The following is a 20,756-nucleotide window of genomic DNA, read 5'->3' as shown; positions in this document are numbered from 1 at the left end:
ATCTCAGGAAATAAGTCTATATCTTTCATCTTCTTTCTTTGGAACTGGGCTGTTAAAATAAAAGTCACGGTCATTTTGTCTATAATGACATCATGGTTTCACATTTAGAAAAAATTTGCTCAGAAATATTTTTTTTTAACCTAGAAATCATTAGTCTTAAAACATATTTTTCTCTACATTTGAAAAACATATATTCTATTCTCATTTGTAATAACTTCATACTAACAGCTCCTATTATAAATCACTTTTTACTGGTTCTAGCTTTATATAATTTTTAAACTCTTTAGTTTAGAGAGGAAGGTCTGCAATGAAACCTGACGGCTTAAATATTTTTGCAATACTCCATTTTTCTCTGTTAATTTTATGAATGTGTTCTGAACTTGGAAAAACTTGGTTTTAAAGTGTTTTCAAGGAGACAGACATCATTAAAAGAACCACTTATATCCTCATTTATAAGAAAAAAGCTAAGTTTTATCCTTGAGGAGCAATGCATTTGACATCTATACTGGTTCTTTGTATTTCAAATCTTTACCCCTTCTATCTCTGTCAGCTTTAACTTCCCAAGTGTTTACCCTGTCCTGAATGATTTTCATTATGTGAAAATTTTGAAAAATGGAATGAGATGATTAATGAGACAATATCTTGAGCTATTCAAATTTGTGTGGTTTTCTGCACCTCCCTGTATCTGAATTTACCCTCAGTCTTCCAGAAGCATCCACAAAATGTTGAGTTTTATAATTATTTTTAGTCTTTACTTCTCAAGAAGGTATTACAATTAGAGAAATGCAAATCAAAACTCCTCTGAGATTTTATCTCATACCAGTCAGAACTGCAGCTATTAAGAATAGAAACAACAATAAGTGTTGGGGAGGATGTGGGGAAAAGGGCACATTCTTACATTCGTTGCTGGTAGGACTGAAAATTGGTGCAACCAATCTGAAAAGCAGTATGGAGATTCCTTGGAAAACTGGGACTGGAACTACCTTTTGACTCAGCTATCCCTCTCCTTGGTTGTTAAGAGCCACAGTTTAATCAGAATGATGCCTGGCATTTTTGCCAGAGGGAATGGTTGAAAGGTGGCCCTGCTGCAGCTCAGGGGATTAGGGCGGATCCTGCTGGGAATAGGGTGGCTCCAGGATTAGGGTGGATCCTGATGCCTCTGGTGCCCACTATTTTGGAGTTCCAGTTGAGTTCTTGCGGTGTTCTGAGAGAATTGGCGCACGGAGTCCGGTGGAGGCAGTGTGTTCCCGGGAAGTGTGTGTAGAGTGTGGGTGAGAGTTCGGGAATAAAGAGTTGCTGTTTGAACCTACAAGGCTTTGTGGCAGCTCGGTTATTTTGTGCCCAGACAGACTGCGGCACTTGCTTTATACCCAAAGGACTTAAAAACAGCCTACTACAGGGTCACAGTCACATCAATGTTTATAGCAGCACAATTCACAATAGCTAAATTGTGGATCCAACATAGATACTCTTCAGTAGATGAAAGGATAAAGAAAATTAAAAGAGAATAAAATAATGGCATTTGCAGGTAAATGGATGGTGTTGGAGAATATAATGCTAAGTGAAGTAAACCAATCCCCAAAAAACAAATGCTGAATATCTTCTCAGATATAAGGATGTTGATTCATAATGGGGATGAGGGACAGCATGGGAGGAATAGATGAACTTTAAATAGGGCAAGGTGGGGGAGGGGAAGAGACGGTATGGGGGTAGGAAAGATGGTGAGATCAGATGAACATCATTACCCTAAGTATCTTTATGAAAACACAAATGGTGTGACTCTATTTTGTGTTTAACCAGAGGTATGAAAAACTGTGCTCTATATGTATAATATGAATTGAATTTTATTCTGCTGTTATATGTAACCAATTAGAATAAATTTTTTAAAATCCTAAAAAAAAAACATATCACATACAAATGTACAGAAATATACTTGATTTACAAATAAGAATTTTGTTAGGAAGACACATGCCCTAATATGTGTTATATGAGAAGAGTGGAAAATAGCAAAGGAGGAAGCAGAGGACTTTACTCCAGAGGCAACCAGATGAGGGTGGTTTGGTATTTGAGTTGTATGTGAGGGGATAATCTTGGAGCAGGGAGGTAGGGCTCATTGCAACATGGAAGTCCTGGGCCAAGGGTACAAATGGAACTGTCTACATCGTAGTTGTATTTAAAAGTTATAAGTCAAGCAAATAAACTAATCTGAAAAATACATTCTAATGCATTGTCTTCACAAATGTACCTTTTCAACCTCTGGATGACCAGGCTCACCCTTATACGTCTCAGGTACCTCAGTGTTTTTAATTAAAGCAGAAAACATGTTGATCTGAGCAGACTTTTGCAGTTAAGCTGTAGAGGGTCCTGCTTTTCCTTTTCCTCTGCTCAGAGAAACCTTGAGGAAGGCCCTGTGAATCTCAGACACTTCTCTCTGTTTCACCCCACTCTAAGAGCTATTCTAGCAGAGTCCATAAAGATGTGGCAGTGCCAGAACAGAGAAGCTAGTGCCTCTTTCCAAGGCATCAGCAGGGGATTGTGTAATTGTCAGTTTCATCATGAGATAAATTTCAGTTGTCCTTTGTTTGTCTATCAAGCATGAAATCTGCCTGCATTCAAGGATCCAATCACCTTGAACTCTCAGGAAAGAGGAAATAATCACCGGTGATAAGAGCGTTGTTGTTAGAATAATATGGAAAGTAAAACCCCAAATAACCTAGATTTCAGTGGAAAAAAATAGAGATTACAATCATGCTTATTCACAGCTCAAAAACACAAATTCACAGGTGGGGCCACAGCATCATTTTCATTATTTAGTTATGATATCTAAAGTCTGACAGTAGTTGTGAGAAACAGAACGAATCTTATTTGTTTTGTGAAAAAATCCTTATTTTGTACCAAAAAGAGAGAAAATGAAAAGGGGAGTGATCTGAGAAAGACCACAAGGAACATTTGATTCAGGGATACTCAGCACTAAGAGATAGTGGTATCCTGGATTTTATACAGAATATCACATGTATGCGAGTGTCTCCATTTTTCCCACTTTAATTCATTCCAAGACTTGTAACCCCAGAAAGGTAAGGGGTACTGATGTGTTTATTGCACAGACGCAGACACTAAAGTGCAGATGTGCCAGGCATTTGCCGTGGTGACAGCAGCCTCTCACCTGCAACCCAGTTGCTCCCCGTTTCACCACAGATGCTCTTCCTTCTAAGGGTTGAGGTCTACATCTCTTCAGTCTCCCCTTGCCAGCCATAGTGTGTGCCCCAATCCACTTCACCATCCCGTTATTTGGGACCTTTTGTTTGTTTATTCCTTTGTGACTTGGTGTCACGACTTTGGCTGTGCACAAGAACATTTTTACCCTCTGGACTCTGCTCTGAGCTTAGACTTCAGACAATTGCATGAGCTGCAAATCTGTTTTTCAAGTTGACTGTATGGAAACAGTTTTTATGAGTCATTTTATTTAGCTGTTTTCTTGTGCTGTGTGCTTTATAAGAAGAACATTTTATGTCAGTATCCACCTTGGCCTAATAAATGTTTTTAGTAAGCAGAGTACAAGGTGATTTTTCAGCTTTCATAATCCTATTCAAAAAATAGCACTTTTAGAATTAGATATACAAGGGTATTTTAACCACAGATATTCTTTTTCCAGTTTTTGATTATAAAATTCCAGTGTAATTTTTGTACTATTTCAGAGTGAAGAAAATGTGATGTTATTTTACTTAGTTACAGAGGATTTACACAAATCTATTAATTTCTAGATGCTATACAGATGTGTTAATTTCTATATATTTTATTTACAAATATTCATTTAGAGAAAAGCAGAGGGAGAAAGTGAGAAATATATTTTCCCACAAATGCGATCTTAAAAGCTCTGGTCAGGATAAGCCTCATCAAAATAACACTTGTCGATAAAACTCAAAAGTGTCTCTACAATTAGTGATTAGGAATAAAAGCTTTACACTGAGAGCCAATTTCAAATCATGGTCCAGTACTTGATCTGAATTATTTTAGGTGTGTCTCATCATTTCTCAGTTTTTTTCTTAAATAAAATACAGTGCAGTGACTGCTTCATCAGGTTTTTGAGAGTTTTAAGTGAGAAAGTCTCTGTAAAGCAAGTAGAACAATGCTATAAATACAACAGCTCTGGCCAAATTAGTTGTTATTGTTAATTATCATTGTTAGTATTGATTAATATTTTTTTTTCCAGAAGGAGGATGCATTTACTTTAAACTCTATAGGAGTCTGCTCCCCTTGGTCCTTTGTGCAAGTTCAGAGAGAAGGCGACTAATCTTGTGCCAAGAATACCAATTGCCTTTTGACACATTCCAGTCTCAGAATGAAGTCAAGTTTTCTTTTTGATCTGAGATGACAAAAGGATTTCATCTCTAGACACCTACTCGCATTCATTGTCAGGGAGTTCCTGGGCCAAGTGTGAAGGTTTGAGCTCAGTAGGAGGCTTCTCCATTCTCTTCTTGTTGCTCTTCATTTCTTCTAGGATGTGCTAATTCAAAAGAGGAGACATCCCTGGCAGCTGAGTTGCTAGTGGTGTTGTTCAGCCTTTCTGGAATAAAACTTTCTCTGTTAGGTATCTCAGTTTTGAATTGCTAACCTTTCTCCTTCCATAATTCCTCCAGCCAAATGGGGTTTCTATACCAGAAGTTCTAAACAACTTTATTTAGTCTGAAAGTGCTTTGACTCTTTAGCTTTTGCTTTGCCTGAGATTCCAGATTTGTTTTACTAGGTATCAAAAAAGAGTAACAGCTGTCCTCCATCAGCCAAGTGTTGAAAAGTTGCAAAGTAACTCACATCTGCTTTTGGGGATATCACACGTGTTTGCTCCTATTTTTATTTCTGTCTACTGATACTTATTTTATACCTTATGTCCTGACCAATTCTGTTATCAGTTAGATATCTAATGATCCATACCATTCTGCCATATTTCACTTCCCATTTTAATAGAGTGTCATATCCCAAAGTAATGAATCCCTAATGGTGACACAAGAAAAATCAGAGCAGTGGTTAATGGGAACAGACTCTTTCTAATGCACCTCAAATTATACAGTGTGAGCAATTAGCCCCACATCTAACTAATCATGCCGTCAGCTCTTCCATGCTTCAGAAGACATTGACTGTTTTAATAAAACCACCTGCATAATGGCTGAGACGTACTGATATGGAAACCAACACACGTTCGGGTGTTTTTGTGCATGTTACTCAATGTCATGGCTTCCGTTTCATTATCTGTAAAATAGGGATAAAAAAAAATCTCTTAATTTTGCAAAAACATATGAATTGCAATTTTCAACTAAATATTTCAACTTTCCATGCTGGTTAGAAATATATTTTGTATGCTAACTTAGTACCTGTATCTCCCAAGGCCCATTTCAATTTTTCTCTGTATGTATGTGTCTGTGTGTGTTTGTATGCATGCACATGCATTAAGAATCAATTTTAGCCATGCCGTGCATATAGGTGATGAGGCATGCAAGAGATATATGCATAAATGTCATAATATAAGAAGTATCATAAAATAAACAGAAGAGAAAGGAAAGATTGGAGCACAGCATAGGATCTGTATTGGTGATTGCTAGATTGGTAATTCCATAAAGAATTTTGTTGAATTTTAAGTGTGTGTGTGTGTGTATTTTCCTTGCTTAAAGTTACATAAATGATATTTAGGATGAATTATCCAGGCCTTGACATATCATATTCTGGAAATGATGCTGTCAATGAATTAATCTCATTCCTTCTCAATTTATTTTATTTTCCATGACAAATAACTGGGGTCCTAAATCATAAGGAGGATTTCCAAAGTTCTCCTTGCACTGTAGTTGTGGACAAGTTTGGAAAAATAGACACTTGTATGCCTCTATGGGGAAAGATTCTCATATCTCACTTTTTTATTGTTTTTAGATACACATGACTTATTATACATGCATGGAGTACAACCCATTCCGATTTGGATCCCATTCTTGTGGTTGAACATGATGAGGAGTTACACTGGTCATATATAGGTATAGAATCCCATGGGTGCTAAGAAAGCTATGCTGTAAGTCTTTGGAGGTATTTTTTGTTCTATTTTTTGCATTTTTAAGCTGGAGTTTTCTTTAGGCTCATCTTACTGTCATATCTTATTGGTAAAATGTGAATGCCAAATGAAAATTTAGAGTAAAATGGTCAAGCATCCATTCTCTGTTTTCTCTAAGATACATATCTACTGCCTGGACACTTTAAGATCTGTTAGTTCTCCTTTTCATCTATACATAAAAATATAAATTAATGCTCAATTGTATTAAGATATATAGTTTCATGACCATGTAAATTGGATACTATTAATAAATATGTGATTTAAAACTTATAATTTGTTAATTAAAAGAATAAAATAAGGAAATTAAAAAAAACTTATAATAATGCAATTATTTGGGCTTCACAATGTATTGCATTTTTAATCATTAATATATTTTATAGAGCTAGGGTTGTGGCTCAGTGATAGAGCTCTTGCCTCACACATGTGAGGCACTGGGTTTGATCCTCAGCACCACATAAAAATAAATAAACAAAATAAATTTATTATGTCAAAAAATGTATATTTTTTTTATTTATTTAGGACTCCAATCAAAACATCCAAAAGTAGTCTCCATAAGAAGATGAAATGAAAAAGTCTTTAAATCATCACCAACAAACCTTTGAAAGTGACTGATGATTGATATTGTCACTGTCAGTTCCACCATAAATGTCAAAGTTTTGAAAGACACATTGTGGGAACCAGCTTCAATGTGCGATAACTTGTAGGATTATCCATAGACCCACTATACTGAAATGGGGACAGCAAATTTTCAATGCCATTTTTCTATGGACATATTATTTTTTAATATTTTATAAATGAATTATTGGGCATATAAATCTGAGTTCTTTGTAACAGAATTTCTTTCCTTCTGGCCAGAATGATTGCCTTTGAAGGTATCTATAATTTCTATAGTAAATATTTTGTGAAATGTTTGTTTTACATTTAGTAGCTGTTTTAGTCAGCTTTTTCACTGCTGTGAGTAAAAGGATTTGACCAGAAAAATTTTAGAGAAGGAAAAATTCATTTGAGGGCTCATGTTTTCAGAGGTCTTAGTCTATAGAAGTCCTGCTCCACTCCTTGAGGCTGGAGGTAAGGCTGAACATCATGGTGGAAAAGTGTGGTGGAGGGAAGCAGCTCATGTGGTGATCAGGAAGCAGAGAGAGAGAAAGACTCCCCTCTCCAAAACCAAAATATACTCCCCAAAGACATGCCCCCAATTCCTACCTCCTTCAGCCACACCTTATCACTTCAGCTACCATTCAGTTAATCCCAATTAGAGGATTAATTCACTGGTTGGGTTAAAACTTTTATAACCCAATCATGTCTCCTCTGAACTTTCTTGCATTAACACACATGAGTTTTTTGGGGACACCTCTCACCTAAACAGTAACAGTAGTTTTAAAAGATATTTGCCATTTACTGAAAAATAAGTGTTTTTCATTTTGTATTCTTAAAATTTTAACTAGACTATAAAGATTACAGACCTTTTATAAGAGAATTTAATCTCAAATAAACGCAAAATGTACTAAGAAAACATTGATATTTCTAGTTGCATTTAGATTTCAATATATGCAGTATGTTATTTTTCAATTTAGTTTTTATTTTAATCAAAGTTATATGTGCAGGTAATTTAAACAGTGAAGTGGGCCCATTAGGTTTACTGCTAAAAAAGCAATTTCCTGTGTTATTTTTGTAGCCTTTTTTCTGATACACAGATACAACCATTTTCAACTATGTTAGCTGATTCTTTTTTGGTCTCTCCATATCTCTAAACAATATGCTTATATTGCTATTTCTTGATTTTTTTTATTAATGGGCTTTATTTATTCACTTTCCACTATCAAAGAAGAGAATTTAGCTTTCCTTCATTTTCCTGCCCCTATCACATGAGCATATGTTTGAACTTCTCATCCTTCCGACACAATATACCATAATTTTGATTAAATGAATATTCCTGTTTTCCATATTGTGACTAAATGAAAGCATTCGAAGTTTAGTCATTAACTATACATAGATTGTTCTAGCTTTTCTTTCAACATTTTGATTTTCCTAGCATTAATAATGATCTATTTTCATTTACTTAGGTAGTTTTTGGTTTGTTTTATTTTGGTATCTAACACTAATTCATTGCTTCCTAGTTCTATAATGTGCTCCTTCATATTGTCTAGAATTTTATATAATTTACCACTTTTATCTTCATCAACCAATTTAACCCAGTATGCTCTAATGAAATCCTATCAACTGAAAGTGAGGGACCTATGAACTAGTTTCTTACCCTTAACAAAGCAAGAATAGTCTGTTCCAAGGAATTGCTGGTCCCTTGGCTGACTACCCAGCAACGGCAGGGCAAGAAATGCATGTCACATATTGACCAGCTATGGAACGTGCAAAAGAAAGAAACTTTGAATTATTTTTTTTCTCCAAGAGGCTATTGTGATCCCAGTCTTAAATAGTGTGACTCATTTATTATGGCATGATAAGTGCTAGGGGGGATACTTTTTGTTTTATTTTTAAATGGTCTTTTAATTTCCATAGAATATCTAAAACAAAAGTATGATATCTGAGAGATAATCCACTTCTCTCTTGCCTACTTCTTGAGCTGTAAGTAGCAGCTCTGCTTTCACAAATCACCCTCAGGACAATATGGATCTCAGGTAGGCCAAAGAAAGATTGCCAGAGCCATTGGCTCTCACCTCCCTCTTCAGTATTCTTCTGTTCTGCATGTCATGGAGACTTGAGACAGCCACTGAGTCCGTAAGAGGAGTGTGTTGCACTTACACAGTTGAGCTACATTTCATTTTCAAAGGCCACTTTGAATCATATTCATTGGGATTATTTCTTTTCCTTACCACTGGCTGAAATTGGCAGAAATGTGTCTCTAAAACTCTCACTGGAGGAGTTCTACCTCCCTCCCAGATAGACTTCTTCATTGACTGTTTTTTTTTTGAGCAACGGAGTCACACTTTATTTTAAAGAGCAAATGTTGAAACAACCAAAAAATTAAAAATTGTTATTAAAACTTTGCTATTAAGCTGATGTTCCAAAGTTGTATAGTTAAGCTATGGAACCAGCCTAGATTCCCTTCAACAGATGTATGAACCAAGAAAATGTGGAAGGTATACACAATGGAATATTACTCAGCCATGGAGAAAAATGAAATTATGGCATTTGCAGATGCATGGATGGAACTGGAGACTATCGTGATAAGTAAAATCAGCCAGTTCCAAACCCTCAAAGAAGGGTAGGGAGCAAGAGAATAGAAGTTCATTAGACAAAAGGTTATGAAGGGAAGTGGGGTGAGGGGGAAGACGGTAGAATGAACCAGAAATATTTTCCTATGTTCATATATGAATACACTACCGTTATAACTCCATATCATGTATAGCAAGAAAGGGATCCAAACTGGAGAGGGTTGCACACACCCATGTATGTGTAATATGTCAAAATACAATCTAAAACCAGCAAATTACATATATATATATATATATATATATATATATATATATATACATAATTATAAAACTTTTGAATAGTGTATTGATTAAGATGACTCTGATTTTTTAATCTTTGCTTTGTAAGTTTACATGCTAGCTAGATTGTATATTTTGGGTGAGTTGCTCAAATTTATTTTCTTCTTTTTTCTTTCTTTGTTGTTGTTGTTGTATTTTAGTCCTGGCCTCAAATCTAGTTCCTTGTACATGTGAGACAACACTCTACTGCTGAGCTACTTCCCTGCCACACATATTTTCTGACTCTTAAGTTTATCATTGAATTTCTACTTTACCATTAAAATTTCAAGAATATAAATGTACTTTTGAGTTTCTGAGTTTCTACAAAAAAAAAAAGAAATAAAATTTTCTTCTTAGAGCATCTGTGTTTATCACATATAATAAGTAATGTTTTTATTTCTTTGCTTGTATGGACCTTATTAAAAGATAATGTCCATGTCATAGCAATACAAATTGAGTTTTCAGAATTAAAAAGGCAATGGTTCTTCAATTCTAAAATGGTTCAGGAAAAGAAGTTATTTGTTTTATTCTTACATATTTTAAGTAATTTGGAAATTAGTTTAAAGAGCAAGTAAACAGCAAAACTGTATAACTTTCAGCAAATAATGAGTCAAAAGGAACTGGGATCTGAAGTAAAAATTTTATTTTTGTGGTTTTTGCTCTTACCACTAAATTGCTATAAGGTAGAAGGGAAGAGAGAACTCAGTAGAACTTTCTGAATTTATAATTTCTCATGCACTTTAACACTGCTCGGTGCATAAATAAAAAAAGTAGAGGAGCGAGAAGAAGATAGGACTTCCTTCACAGTCACTTGCTTATAAAAGTTGGAGTTAAACATCAATTACCTTGAATAAAGTGTTAGATTCTCTGTTTGAAAATGTATGGGAAGCCCCAGACTTCACTATCTTGTTCCTGCTACAGAGTAGGTGCGAATAAATATTTGCTCAATAGATGAATATTTTATATGAAGTCCTCAGCACAGTATCCTGTCTCTCAAAATATCAAATAATGATAGATTCTATCCTTCTTAGTACTGTTCAAATATGAAAATACCCACATTGTCAGTAAATATGCTCTACAATGAGTTGTTAGATTCTTTAAAAATTTAACTTCTATGTTAATATCTTTGAATTCTGCCTGTTTCAACTAATTAACTTATGGAATAAGATAGAAAATATCTCCTGGGAGCTTCGGTATAGCAATGACCTTGTTTTATTCAATTTTTCTTATTATAGTATCTGGTATTGTCCTTAGGAGATGAACTAGACTCAATAGGTCTTTATTGAATAAAGAATTGCAATATAAAAATGTGGTGTGTCCATGTGTGTATGTGTGTGTTTGTGTATGCATGCACAGACACACTAATACAGATCCACACAGTGCTTACCTACTATTGAGGAGATAAATTCTGAAGTTGATCAGAAAGGTTATAAGCAGTTTTAAGTCTTATAACCTGAACAGGGGAAGATGAATAAACTATTGCATCATTTTCATGGTCACTGAGTACCCAGAACTCCACCTCATCAAAATTCTTCATTTTAATAGATGGCCCAAGGAAAAATTACATTGCAATGCTAACATTAAATAACCTGAAACAAATAAGGAACACTGATTACAAGGTGCTTAGATCTTCCAGGAAATTGCCATGGACTCTTTGATCCTCTTTTATTTTGAATGTTTGATTTGGGGATTATTGATATTACAAAGGTTGGCAGATCTCAAACAGTGTTGTTGACAATTTCCTTCTGGCAAGTCATAGCATGAATACAAGCACCATAGATTTAACACCATTGAGCTCTGACAGCATCAGAGAGCCCGAGACGAGGTTCCATTCATACCCTTGTATTTCCTGCTGAGTGTGCAAGCTGGACTGAACATTGGAGGCAGAGACAAGTCCTAAGTGCATCCCACAGGGTGATACCTTATTCACAAACATTTTCATTTCCTTTTGAATATTATTTTTCATTTATTAGTTCTTTTTCGTATCTAAAATATTTCCAGGGCTAGAAAGAACTTAATTTAATAGACAGTTATTTTATTTTGTATTTATTTCATCTGAATTAAATTAATTAGAATATTCCTGATAAGTGATTCACACTGACAAGTTGATTTCATCCTTCCACTTGGGCACATCATGTAAAACCTTTTCTGATGACGTGGCTATAGCTGATTGTTAACAGTCCCAAGGACAGATGCACTGACTGGATTGTTTAGATCTAGGGTGAACTATATACAGGTTTAAGGAATGTTGTCCACATATGAAACTCTTCCTGGTACCTTGTGAGATATTTTGTTAAAGACTTTTCAGTTTCAGAATAAAAATTTCATTAGATGAAATCATATCTCAGCTTCTTGAACTTCCAGTTACATGTGTAAAAATCAGCAAATTTTAAACCCTTTGCTCCATATTTGCATATTTACTTTTTATTTTTGCCTGAAGATATGCAAATTATAGAAAAATGTGAGTCCACAATCTTGTGATATAACAGACAGGGGTACAGCTATTGTGAGTTATTTTCTGCTTTTATGAATTTTTTTTTTCTTATATAAATTTCTCTTACATTTTGCCAGTCCTTCTTCAATTCATTATAGATTCAAGGAAAATAAATAAAAAACTACATATTTAAGTTTTTTTTTCATTTTCTGGAAAAGAGTTACTTAAAAATAATAACAAAAATGCTAAACCATGGATTTTGCTGTGATAGTTTTTTTATTAAATAAACTAGTTGTGTTTATTCAGTGATATTCCTAAATTGTATAATTTTTACTTGTTGTTATATTTTGTCCCAGATTCTATTCTAATTTCTCCACATTTAAAAAATATCAGTTCTTTTGACTTCCAGCATTTTTATCTTCATAGAGACATTTGATACTTCTGAAATAAAATGCAAGTACTTCTTAAATGGAGGAAATGGTACTATTCATTCTGAAAGTCTGGATGGGAGCCTCTGGCTCATACCCTCTTTCAGCCTTTCTCCCTGAGTCTAATTACACAACTCATCATCACCTGGAATGGGGAAATTAGTTTGAATGTCCATCTTTTTATAGAAGTACTGGTAAGTGTTGCCGGGTTACCTTAGAAAAGATAGAGCCACATGGTTATTTTAAAAGGAGGAGACCACCTTTTGAAAGGTAGAATTTTCTTTCAATATTTACTAATTTTATTTTTTCCTAAGTGTCCTTTAGGGATTATTTAAGGTCAAATTTCACAAAATAGTATGTAGTACAGAGAGCTCTTGAATAGTCATAGAATTTGTACAAAATGTAGACTGAGATGCCACTAGCTAAAGTTAACCACAGAGGGGTGCAAAATTGTAGAATTAGGGCCACTGATACTAAAATATGAAAGGCTATGTTCTTCCTTGGGTGCATTTTCCAAGACCATGAATTAGCCTCTTAACATATCCACCAAATAAAAGAACAACTTTGTGATTAGTAGATAGATGATAGACGAAAACGTAAATTGTAACATTTAATTTTGCTAATTTTTATCTTTTTAATTTTTTAAGGATAATAAGAATTTTTTGAGAAAGACATCCTTGAGGGTGTCTAAATCAGAAGCAACAAACATCAAATCCAATCTGAGAGATTAACCATGAAGACAAATGATGAATTCAGGGATCATTTAGTGAGAGGAAAATAAATTGTTCTAAACCAAATAATTGCTGTTTGAAAATAATTCTAATAACAGTAATAGTGAAAATTATAATAACATTTATGTACTTTACTAATAATAACTAATATCTCTTCGTGAACACATAGACAATTACAAGTCAGAGCCAGAATATTATGTCAAGCCTGTCAGTCTCCAACCTCATTTCCATAATGATGGCAGAGAAGTCAAATCTTGGAGAAGGCTCCATGCCTACCCTAAGCCTGGCAGCTCTATTTTGGAGCAGTCTTTTGCTTCCTTACCCATGCCTTCCCAAAGGGACTTATTTTAACACTATTGCTGGTCAAACTTCTAGTACAAGTTGGGGTAGGAGGACTCTTAAGAATGCCAGTTGCATGATCTGTTTCTGAAAGAAAGATGTCTCATAGCTAATATAGTAAAAAAAAAAAAGTAATTAATACATTTAGTTCTTTCTGCAACACAAAAAATAAATAAACAAATAGATCCCTCACAATTCCATGAGTCAATTTTAAAAACAACAATAGCAAAAACAAGACAATACTTATTCTTTTAGACTGTGGTTCACTTTCTTTTTCTTTCTTTCTTTTTTTACTTACCGACAATTATGACTTGGTGTCTGAAATTAGAAAACTAAAACTTAACATGTTTTGTGCCCTAGATATTATGGAGATATTTCTTGATCATCTTTATTACCAGGAATTAACATTGCTATTTAGATAAAGTTAATGCTATTATTTTTTAGGTGTGGCAGCTTTTTTTCCCCTTTGCATTCATGTTTTATGTAATTCAAGCTTCATTTTCCAGTTAAGGAGTCCACAGGAAGACAGATTTTTGTAGAATATTCATGACTGTGCTGCTGAATAGTATGACCTTGCAGAACCATTGTTAATGCATGATGAGGTGGATGGATACATAAGAGTGTGTAGTGCCTGCTTGGCCCACTGGGCTTAATATGGTACTTAACCCTCTCCTATCATTCAGCAAAGTCTAGATAATATTCAAAATATTTTACATATATTGACTCATTTAATATTCACAACAACCTTAAAAGATGAATTTCATTGTCATCCCCTTTATAAACATCATGAAACTGAGGTAAAGATATATCAATAACTTGCTTGATATTTCAAGGGAGCACAGCTATCAAAGAGCAGAGCTGGGTTTCAAATCTAAGCATTTTGGCCCTCAGATCAATATTCTGAATCATTACTCTATAGCGTTTCTCTTAAAGCAAGCAGTCTCATTATAACCTAGATTGACATGCAAATACCATTGACCATTTTCAATATTTTTTAAGATCAAAAGACCTAGAGGTCAATAGAAAGCTACATTTTACAAGAAGATTGTGTTAAAACATTTAAATATATAATAAAATGCATCCTACTAGTGAGGGAAAGAGCAAATTTGAAACATTTTTTTCTTCATTTGTTTTTTTGTTTGTTTCTTTGAACATGTTATATGATGGCCTTTGAGGTTACCTATTAGAGAAAACTGCAACTTGGTTAGCAAGTTGCTTGGCACTTTAAGTACAGCCAATATAGACAATGCTTTGATACAATAAAACTCAGATTTTTTAATCCATTATTACAATAAGTCAAGTTATATGACACAGAAACACTTTAGACCACAGTAGATCTTTCATGTACATAGTCTAAAATCTAAACCAATGTGTCTTATACTTTGAATGCCTTGGGATAATCTATGTGTAACAGAACTGAATCAAAGTCTTTGAAGCTTTGATTCTTCCTCATGGTATCAAACTGCATGTCACAGATGAATTTCACTGGTTTTCACTTGAATTTAGTATAAGAAATACTCTTATACACTCCAGTATATACTGGAATATTTAATATACTCCAATATGTTAAATAAACCCAATTGTTATTTTTTAGTGAACTCAGTTTCTTTGAAAGTTCCTTGAACAGTTCCATGAAATAATATTTTTAAAAATTTTAAGTCTGAGAAAATGTTGAAGTAGCACAGAACAGGGAGTAATCAATTATCTAGATTGGCAGTTTGAGTTAGATGTTGGCAAGAGAAGGAAAAGTCAATTAGGTCAAGGAAATAATTATAAGTATAAAAAACAGAGTTAAGAAAATGCTGGGAAATGCCACAGGCTAGCACAGCATAAGATTGATAAGGGGAGAGAGAGAATAAAAGGTGTAAATATGTGTTGGATTTGGATTTGGTGAGCCTTGTGTATCATCCTAATGTTTGACAATTATATTGTAGTTATTGAAAGATATTCAAAGGATTTAAAGTAGTTAAATGACAAGGTCAGAGGTGTATTAGAGATTATTTTATTACAGGATATGAATGAACTGAAGAAGGACATTATAAAAACTCTTTAAGAAGAAAACTTTGGAAAAGAGTTGGCATACAGGGTATGTTCCTGGCATAAATGACAGCAACGGGGACCATTTGAAGAGAGAACATTGCCATGTTCATGGAAAATAGATAAAGAAATCAGGGAAAATGGAGGGAAAGGGAAGGGGAAGAAACAAGAAGAAATAAGGTCTCTGGACTCGGGAGAGATCACACAGGACTTCCTAGAGCACACAAAGGATTTAGATTGTTTTCTATGTGGGAGAAGAGAAAAACATGGGGAAAATTGATCCAGGGAGAGAATGGTGAGTGGCCGTATGCTTATAGAATCAAATTCATTAATTTAAGAAAAATTAAGTGATTATTGGTAAATGAGTCATGTCTCAAGCAAATCCTCATGTAGGCTTATAATAAAATATCACTCAATACGTCTGGAGAACTTGGATCTGGAGGGTAGGATGACATATGTTAAGGCAAAATCATGTCTTTAATGAATTTCACTATATGAATAAGGACATTAAAATAAAGATAAAAATTAAAGGGAAGTAAAGAATGAGAGCCTTATTTGGATGATGGACTAGCTGTTATTTGGATAAAATTCATGAAAAGATTGGAACAACAGTCTAGTTTATGCCTCTGTTCTTAAGACATACCAAAGTGCCCAAGAGGAAATCTCTCAATACGTGTCAGCTTAAAATTCACTAAGCTTATATCGTTTCTTTTGACTGTCAGCATGCTGACCCCTTTTCTAACTGAAAAACCCAGTCACTTCCCTTTGTCTCTGTTGCTTTTTCTCATCTCTGAACTTCTGGACCTTCTCACTGTTCAGATCCAAGGTTAAATGTCAATCTCAAGGAAGTTATTACTGTATCTACTCTCTATTATGCTACCAGATTTATCCCTTTCAAAGTACTTATTGAAGACTGGAAAACGCCGCACTACATGACACAGATCACCAAAGAAGTTTCCACTTTATTACAAAAGGCTGTGTGTTTATATAGGTCTAAGGAGGGGTCGCAGGGCTAAGGTAGATAACAGGTCGCCCGTTTATTGGCAAGCTCTTCCATATGTCAGTTCCTGGAGCCCAAGAAGTTAATCTTTTTTTTTTTTTTTTTTACATTTTTTTTTAAAATTTTTATTGTTGGTTGTTCAAAACATTACATAGTTCTTGATCTATCATATTTCACACTTTGATTCAAGTGGGTTATGAACTCCCATTTTTACCCCGTATACAGATTGCAGATTCTCCAAGAAGTTAATTCTAATTGGGGCTAAGGCTTCCCACCAGCAGGGTTTGAACATTGGCGCCGGCGGGAACATTTAGCGACAGTGAAAGAAACAAAGAGGAGAAAGAGAGTTGTTAGATGCCATATTGGGGTTTTTCTCTGGGGTGCTGCTGCCGTTATATGTTTACCCAACACTTATCACATTCTGAAATAACATCATCTCTTTATTTGTATAAAGACAAACAGTGAAATATGAGCTATTTCAATACAGTGATTTTTTTTTTCCAGTACTGGGGATTGAATCCAAGGCTCTACCACTGAGCTACATCCCTGCCGGGTTCTGGACATTCTTGTATCCATTGTATTTCTGTTGCCTGGAACAGTATCTCATACCTAGGAGAGTCTCAAAAATAAAACAAGACTAATAAATTAAAAACTGATTAAATAAACAGAAGTAATTGCTAACAGACTTTAAAATTAATCCAAATATGGAAAAATTATATGAGCAAGAAGAAAAAACTATGCTATAGAGTAGGTAAAGTATCATAAAGAGATAACAAGGTATATTCTGAGCATACAAAATTATGAAACATTTTTAGCACCAAGATATATGAAATATTTTTCTCCCTAACAATTACTATACGTTTTCAGAAAAACACTTCTTTTTACCCTGAAACAAAATCTATAGTTTTTTTAAAATTTATGTAAAGCGAATTATGTGAAACCAGTAACCTTGTCTAAAATATTCTTTTTAAATTTTACCTCCAGCTGTACCCCTATATCTGACATGATTATGACACATGATCACTGAAAATTTGTTTAGTTAATAAATATTGAAAAGAAATTATTTAAGACTGATAGAGTGACCACCTTGCTCTCAACCCTACAGATGCTGTAGCATCATAGCTTAGTCTGACTGGAGGACTGCCTAATTGAACTGACCATTTTCCTAGTATTTTAATAAATAATTTACAAATCATAAATTTTGTCCTACCAAGGAAAGTATAAGTCACTTTAAGAATATCTTGATGCTTTCTCTAGTAATCTCTCTCAGGCTGGCCAGGAGTCAGTCTGCTTAGACTTATTGTGTATATGAGCTTTCCTTCCCAGAGCTCCTTCTGGGCTGCAGCACTCCTTGTACCCTCCGGTACTGAAGATCTCCTTTCTCCAAAGAGCAGTTAAGTTCTATAAGTTTTAACTCCTGTGAATTGAGGTGTGACTACCTTAAAAAGCATTATAATTTTATAACACTTCAAAAGCAAAGTAAAGAAAAGAAATATTCTAGGCCCAAGGCAACGGGAAAATATTGCAGTGATATTTAGTTCTGTGATGCACAGAAGGAAGGACTTGAGGACTGGGATGATCCACTATGTTTCTAAAATGTATATCATTTATATGGTAATTATTTTATTCACATGTAAATATGACTATAAAAGTTTTAGGAATCTGGTGTATTCACCCAAAAGGCTTTATTAGGGAAGTTTAATACATTGGATCCATGTTTTTATTTTATCCAACATTTCAAAATATGAATATAGGCTGAACTACCACTTACCAGTAATAAGAATTTTTGTTGTAGAGTACATTTCTGTTGTGATATGATGCCTTTAAAAATTCAAATGATTGGTCCATTGACTCCTTCTTTCCCCATTCACCCACTCCTCACTGTTAAAAAAAAAATGCCTTCAACGAAAAAGTAAATAGTAAGCAGAGACAGAGGGAACATGATTTTATAGTTACAAACCAGTGATATGTGAATCAAATTTAAAACTTTTTAGATTTCTTGGGAGCAATGTAAGAAAAATGTATCCTGCAAATTTCCTACTCAGAAGATCCCTGCTGAGATTTATAAACTATTTATTTTTCTGCCAGTCAAGTAAAAATTTCTGAAATTTAGTTTTGTATATACTTCAATCTTTATATTTTAAAAGCTGCTTTTAAAAATGAAACAATGCAACTATTTCCATAAAAATTTTAAAATGTGAATTGAATTATGATTTCTAGGATAATTTCAACCAATTACTATTTGCTTATTAGTAACACTGCAAATAATAGGTTAAGTAACAGCAATAAGCTTTTTAGCTTTCATTAAGCAACACTAAATTTGTGAAGGTTTCACAGTGAAAAGTGAAGATTAAATAAATCTAAGATGCTACTCATTTCCATGTTTCTAACAGATCACAACACACACTTTTATATAACTTTGTATATTTCTATATCCAAGTGTATCCAAGTGACAAAAAATAGGAACATACCTAACGCTGGCTATTTTAATGAATTTTATTTATAACTTATAATGACATAACCCTTTTTAACAGATAAGTCACACAACATTTGAGTCACAGATATAAAAGGGATCATAGTAAGGACTTCAGTCTTTTGAATTTTCACTTTATCCTTAAGGTTTGGTGAATTAAAAAAAAACACCCTAAATTAATAAAACATATTTTTTTACTTGTTTTTCTTGCTAAACTTTTCATTATTAGCTAGTCTCAACAGATATCGGCACTCTTTTCTGATTTATAAAGACAAGACATAACCAAGTATGAATACAAGTATGTTCAGGTAGATGTAGGTTATTTTAAGGCAAATTCCATAGAATATAATCTCACTTGTCTCTGTTCAAATTAAATATGGCTAATTATTAAAAATACCATTGAGAGTTGAATCCAGATAGCACATGTTCATCTGCGGTCTTATCCAATGAAGTATAGAAACTCACTCTATTATACCACACTCTAAAGCCCTCTCATCTAAGGACAGTCATGTCCAGCTAGCCCTTGGAAGACCAAATTCCTGCAGGTCTCCAGAGTTCCATCTATTCAGGACTCTCTGAATTGTTATTAACTATTAGCCCTTTACCATTTTCATAACCCATCAATAGATAATAGAGGGGTTAGTGTGGTCACAATAAGCTGATTATTATGTAGAGTCCACGTATGGAATCTGAGTTTCAGTTATTTTCCCCAAGAATTGATAATTTACCACTAAAAATTCTACACTCAGATTTCTGCTAGAGGCATAGATAGCGCAATTCTGAGTACTTGTTTGAAAGTTCAGGAAGGAGAAGTGTGCTATTTATATTTACATTCTTCAAACCAAGAATTCCTGCTATAAAGTGAGGATACACTCATTCACTGGGCACGTGACATCAGAAAAGGCACAAGAGGTTCTGGAATGGTATGGCATGAAGGTGTCCTGCCAGTCAATCACATCAATAGATAAAACCCTAGAGATCATTGGGGGTTACTGTGGCATCAGCCATGACAATGTCTTTGCACAAGCAAAGAAAGCTGAATTTGGAATCAGAAAGTATGAGAGATTTCATTCTATTTACTAGTGGTGGGTATTCATTGTTTTTGCCTAGCATCCCCTTCCTTGTGCAAACTTTAATACCCAATTTGATGTGCTTCTGTGGGATTATCCATGTCCACCACCTATCACCCAGGATTCAGGAGGTGTCAAGCGATGTATTGTATATTCCTGAGATCAGTGGGTGTTTTAGGGTTGGCAAGTGATGAAGCAAAGCCGATAAATTGTGTTGATATAATATCACTGGGAGAAAATTCCTTTTTGCTGAGATTTCTGTACTAGTAGCTAAGACTGCTAATGGCCATATTTAAGCTTTATGGAACAATGCACAGAACACAAGTGGAGAATAGGTTATCACACAGAAAAAAAAAAAAGATAAAACTGATGATGAAGTTTGAGCCCCTATCTGGATAAGCGTGATATCTCAATGTTTCAAGAGCCAAAATAGTTTCTTTTTCATAAAATTTCAAGTGGGATGTGTAGTCTTTGGTACTCAAAAATTAAATTAATTTAAAAATCTTATGGATTTATACATAATTTGACTACAATTAACAATCTGTCCTCAATTCCTTTGACTGTCCACTCCTGTACTTTGCTGTCTCCATGCTGACTTCTTGGTGTTCCCTATCACATTCCAGCCTAAATGCCAGTACGCAGGATGCTCCAATGCCTGTTCTTCT

The sequence above is a fragment of the Urocitellus parryii genome, chromosome 5 (genome assembly GCF_045843805.1).
Source record: "Urocitellus parryii isolate mUroPar1 chromosome 5, mUroPar1.hap1, whole genome shotgun sequence".
In the NCBI taxonomy this organism is placed as follows: domain Eukaryota; kingdom Metazoa; phylum Chordata; class Mammalia; order Rodentia; family Sciuridae; genus Urocitellus; species Urocitellus parryii.
Note: the sequence above shows the minus strand (reverse complement) of the source record.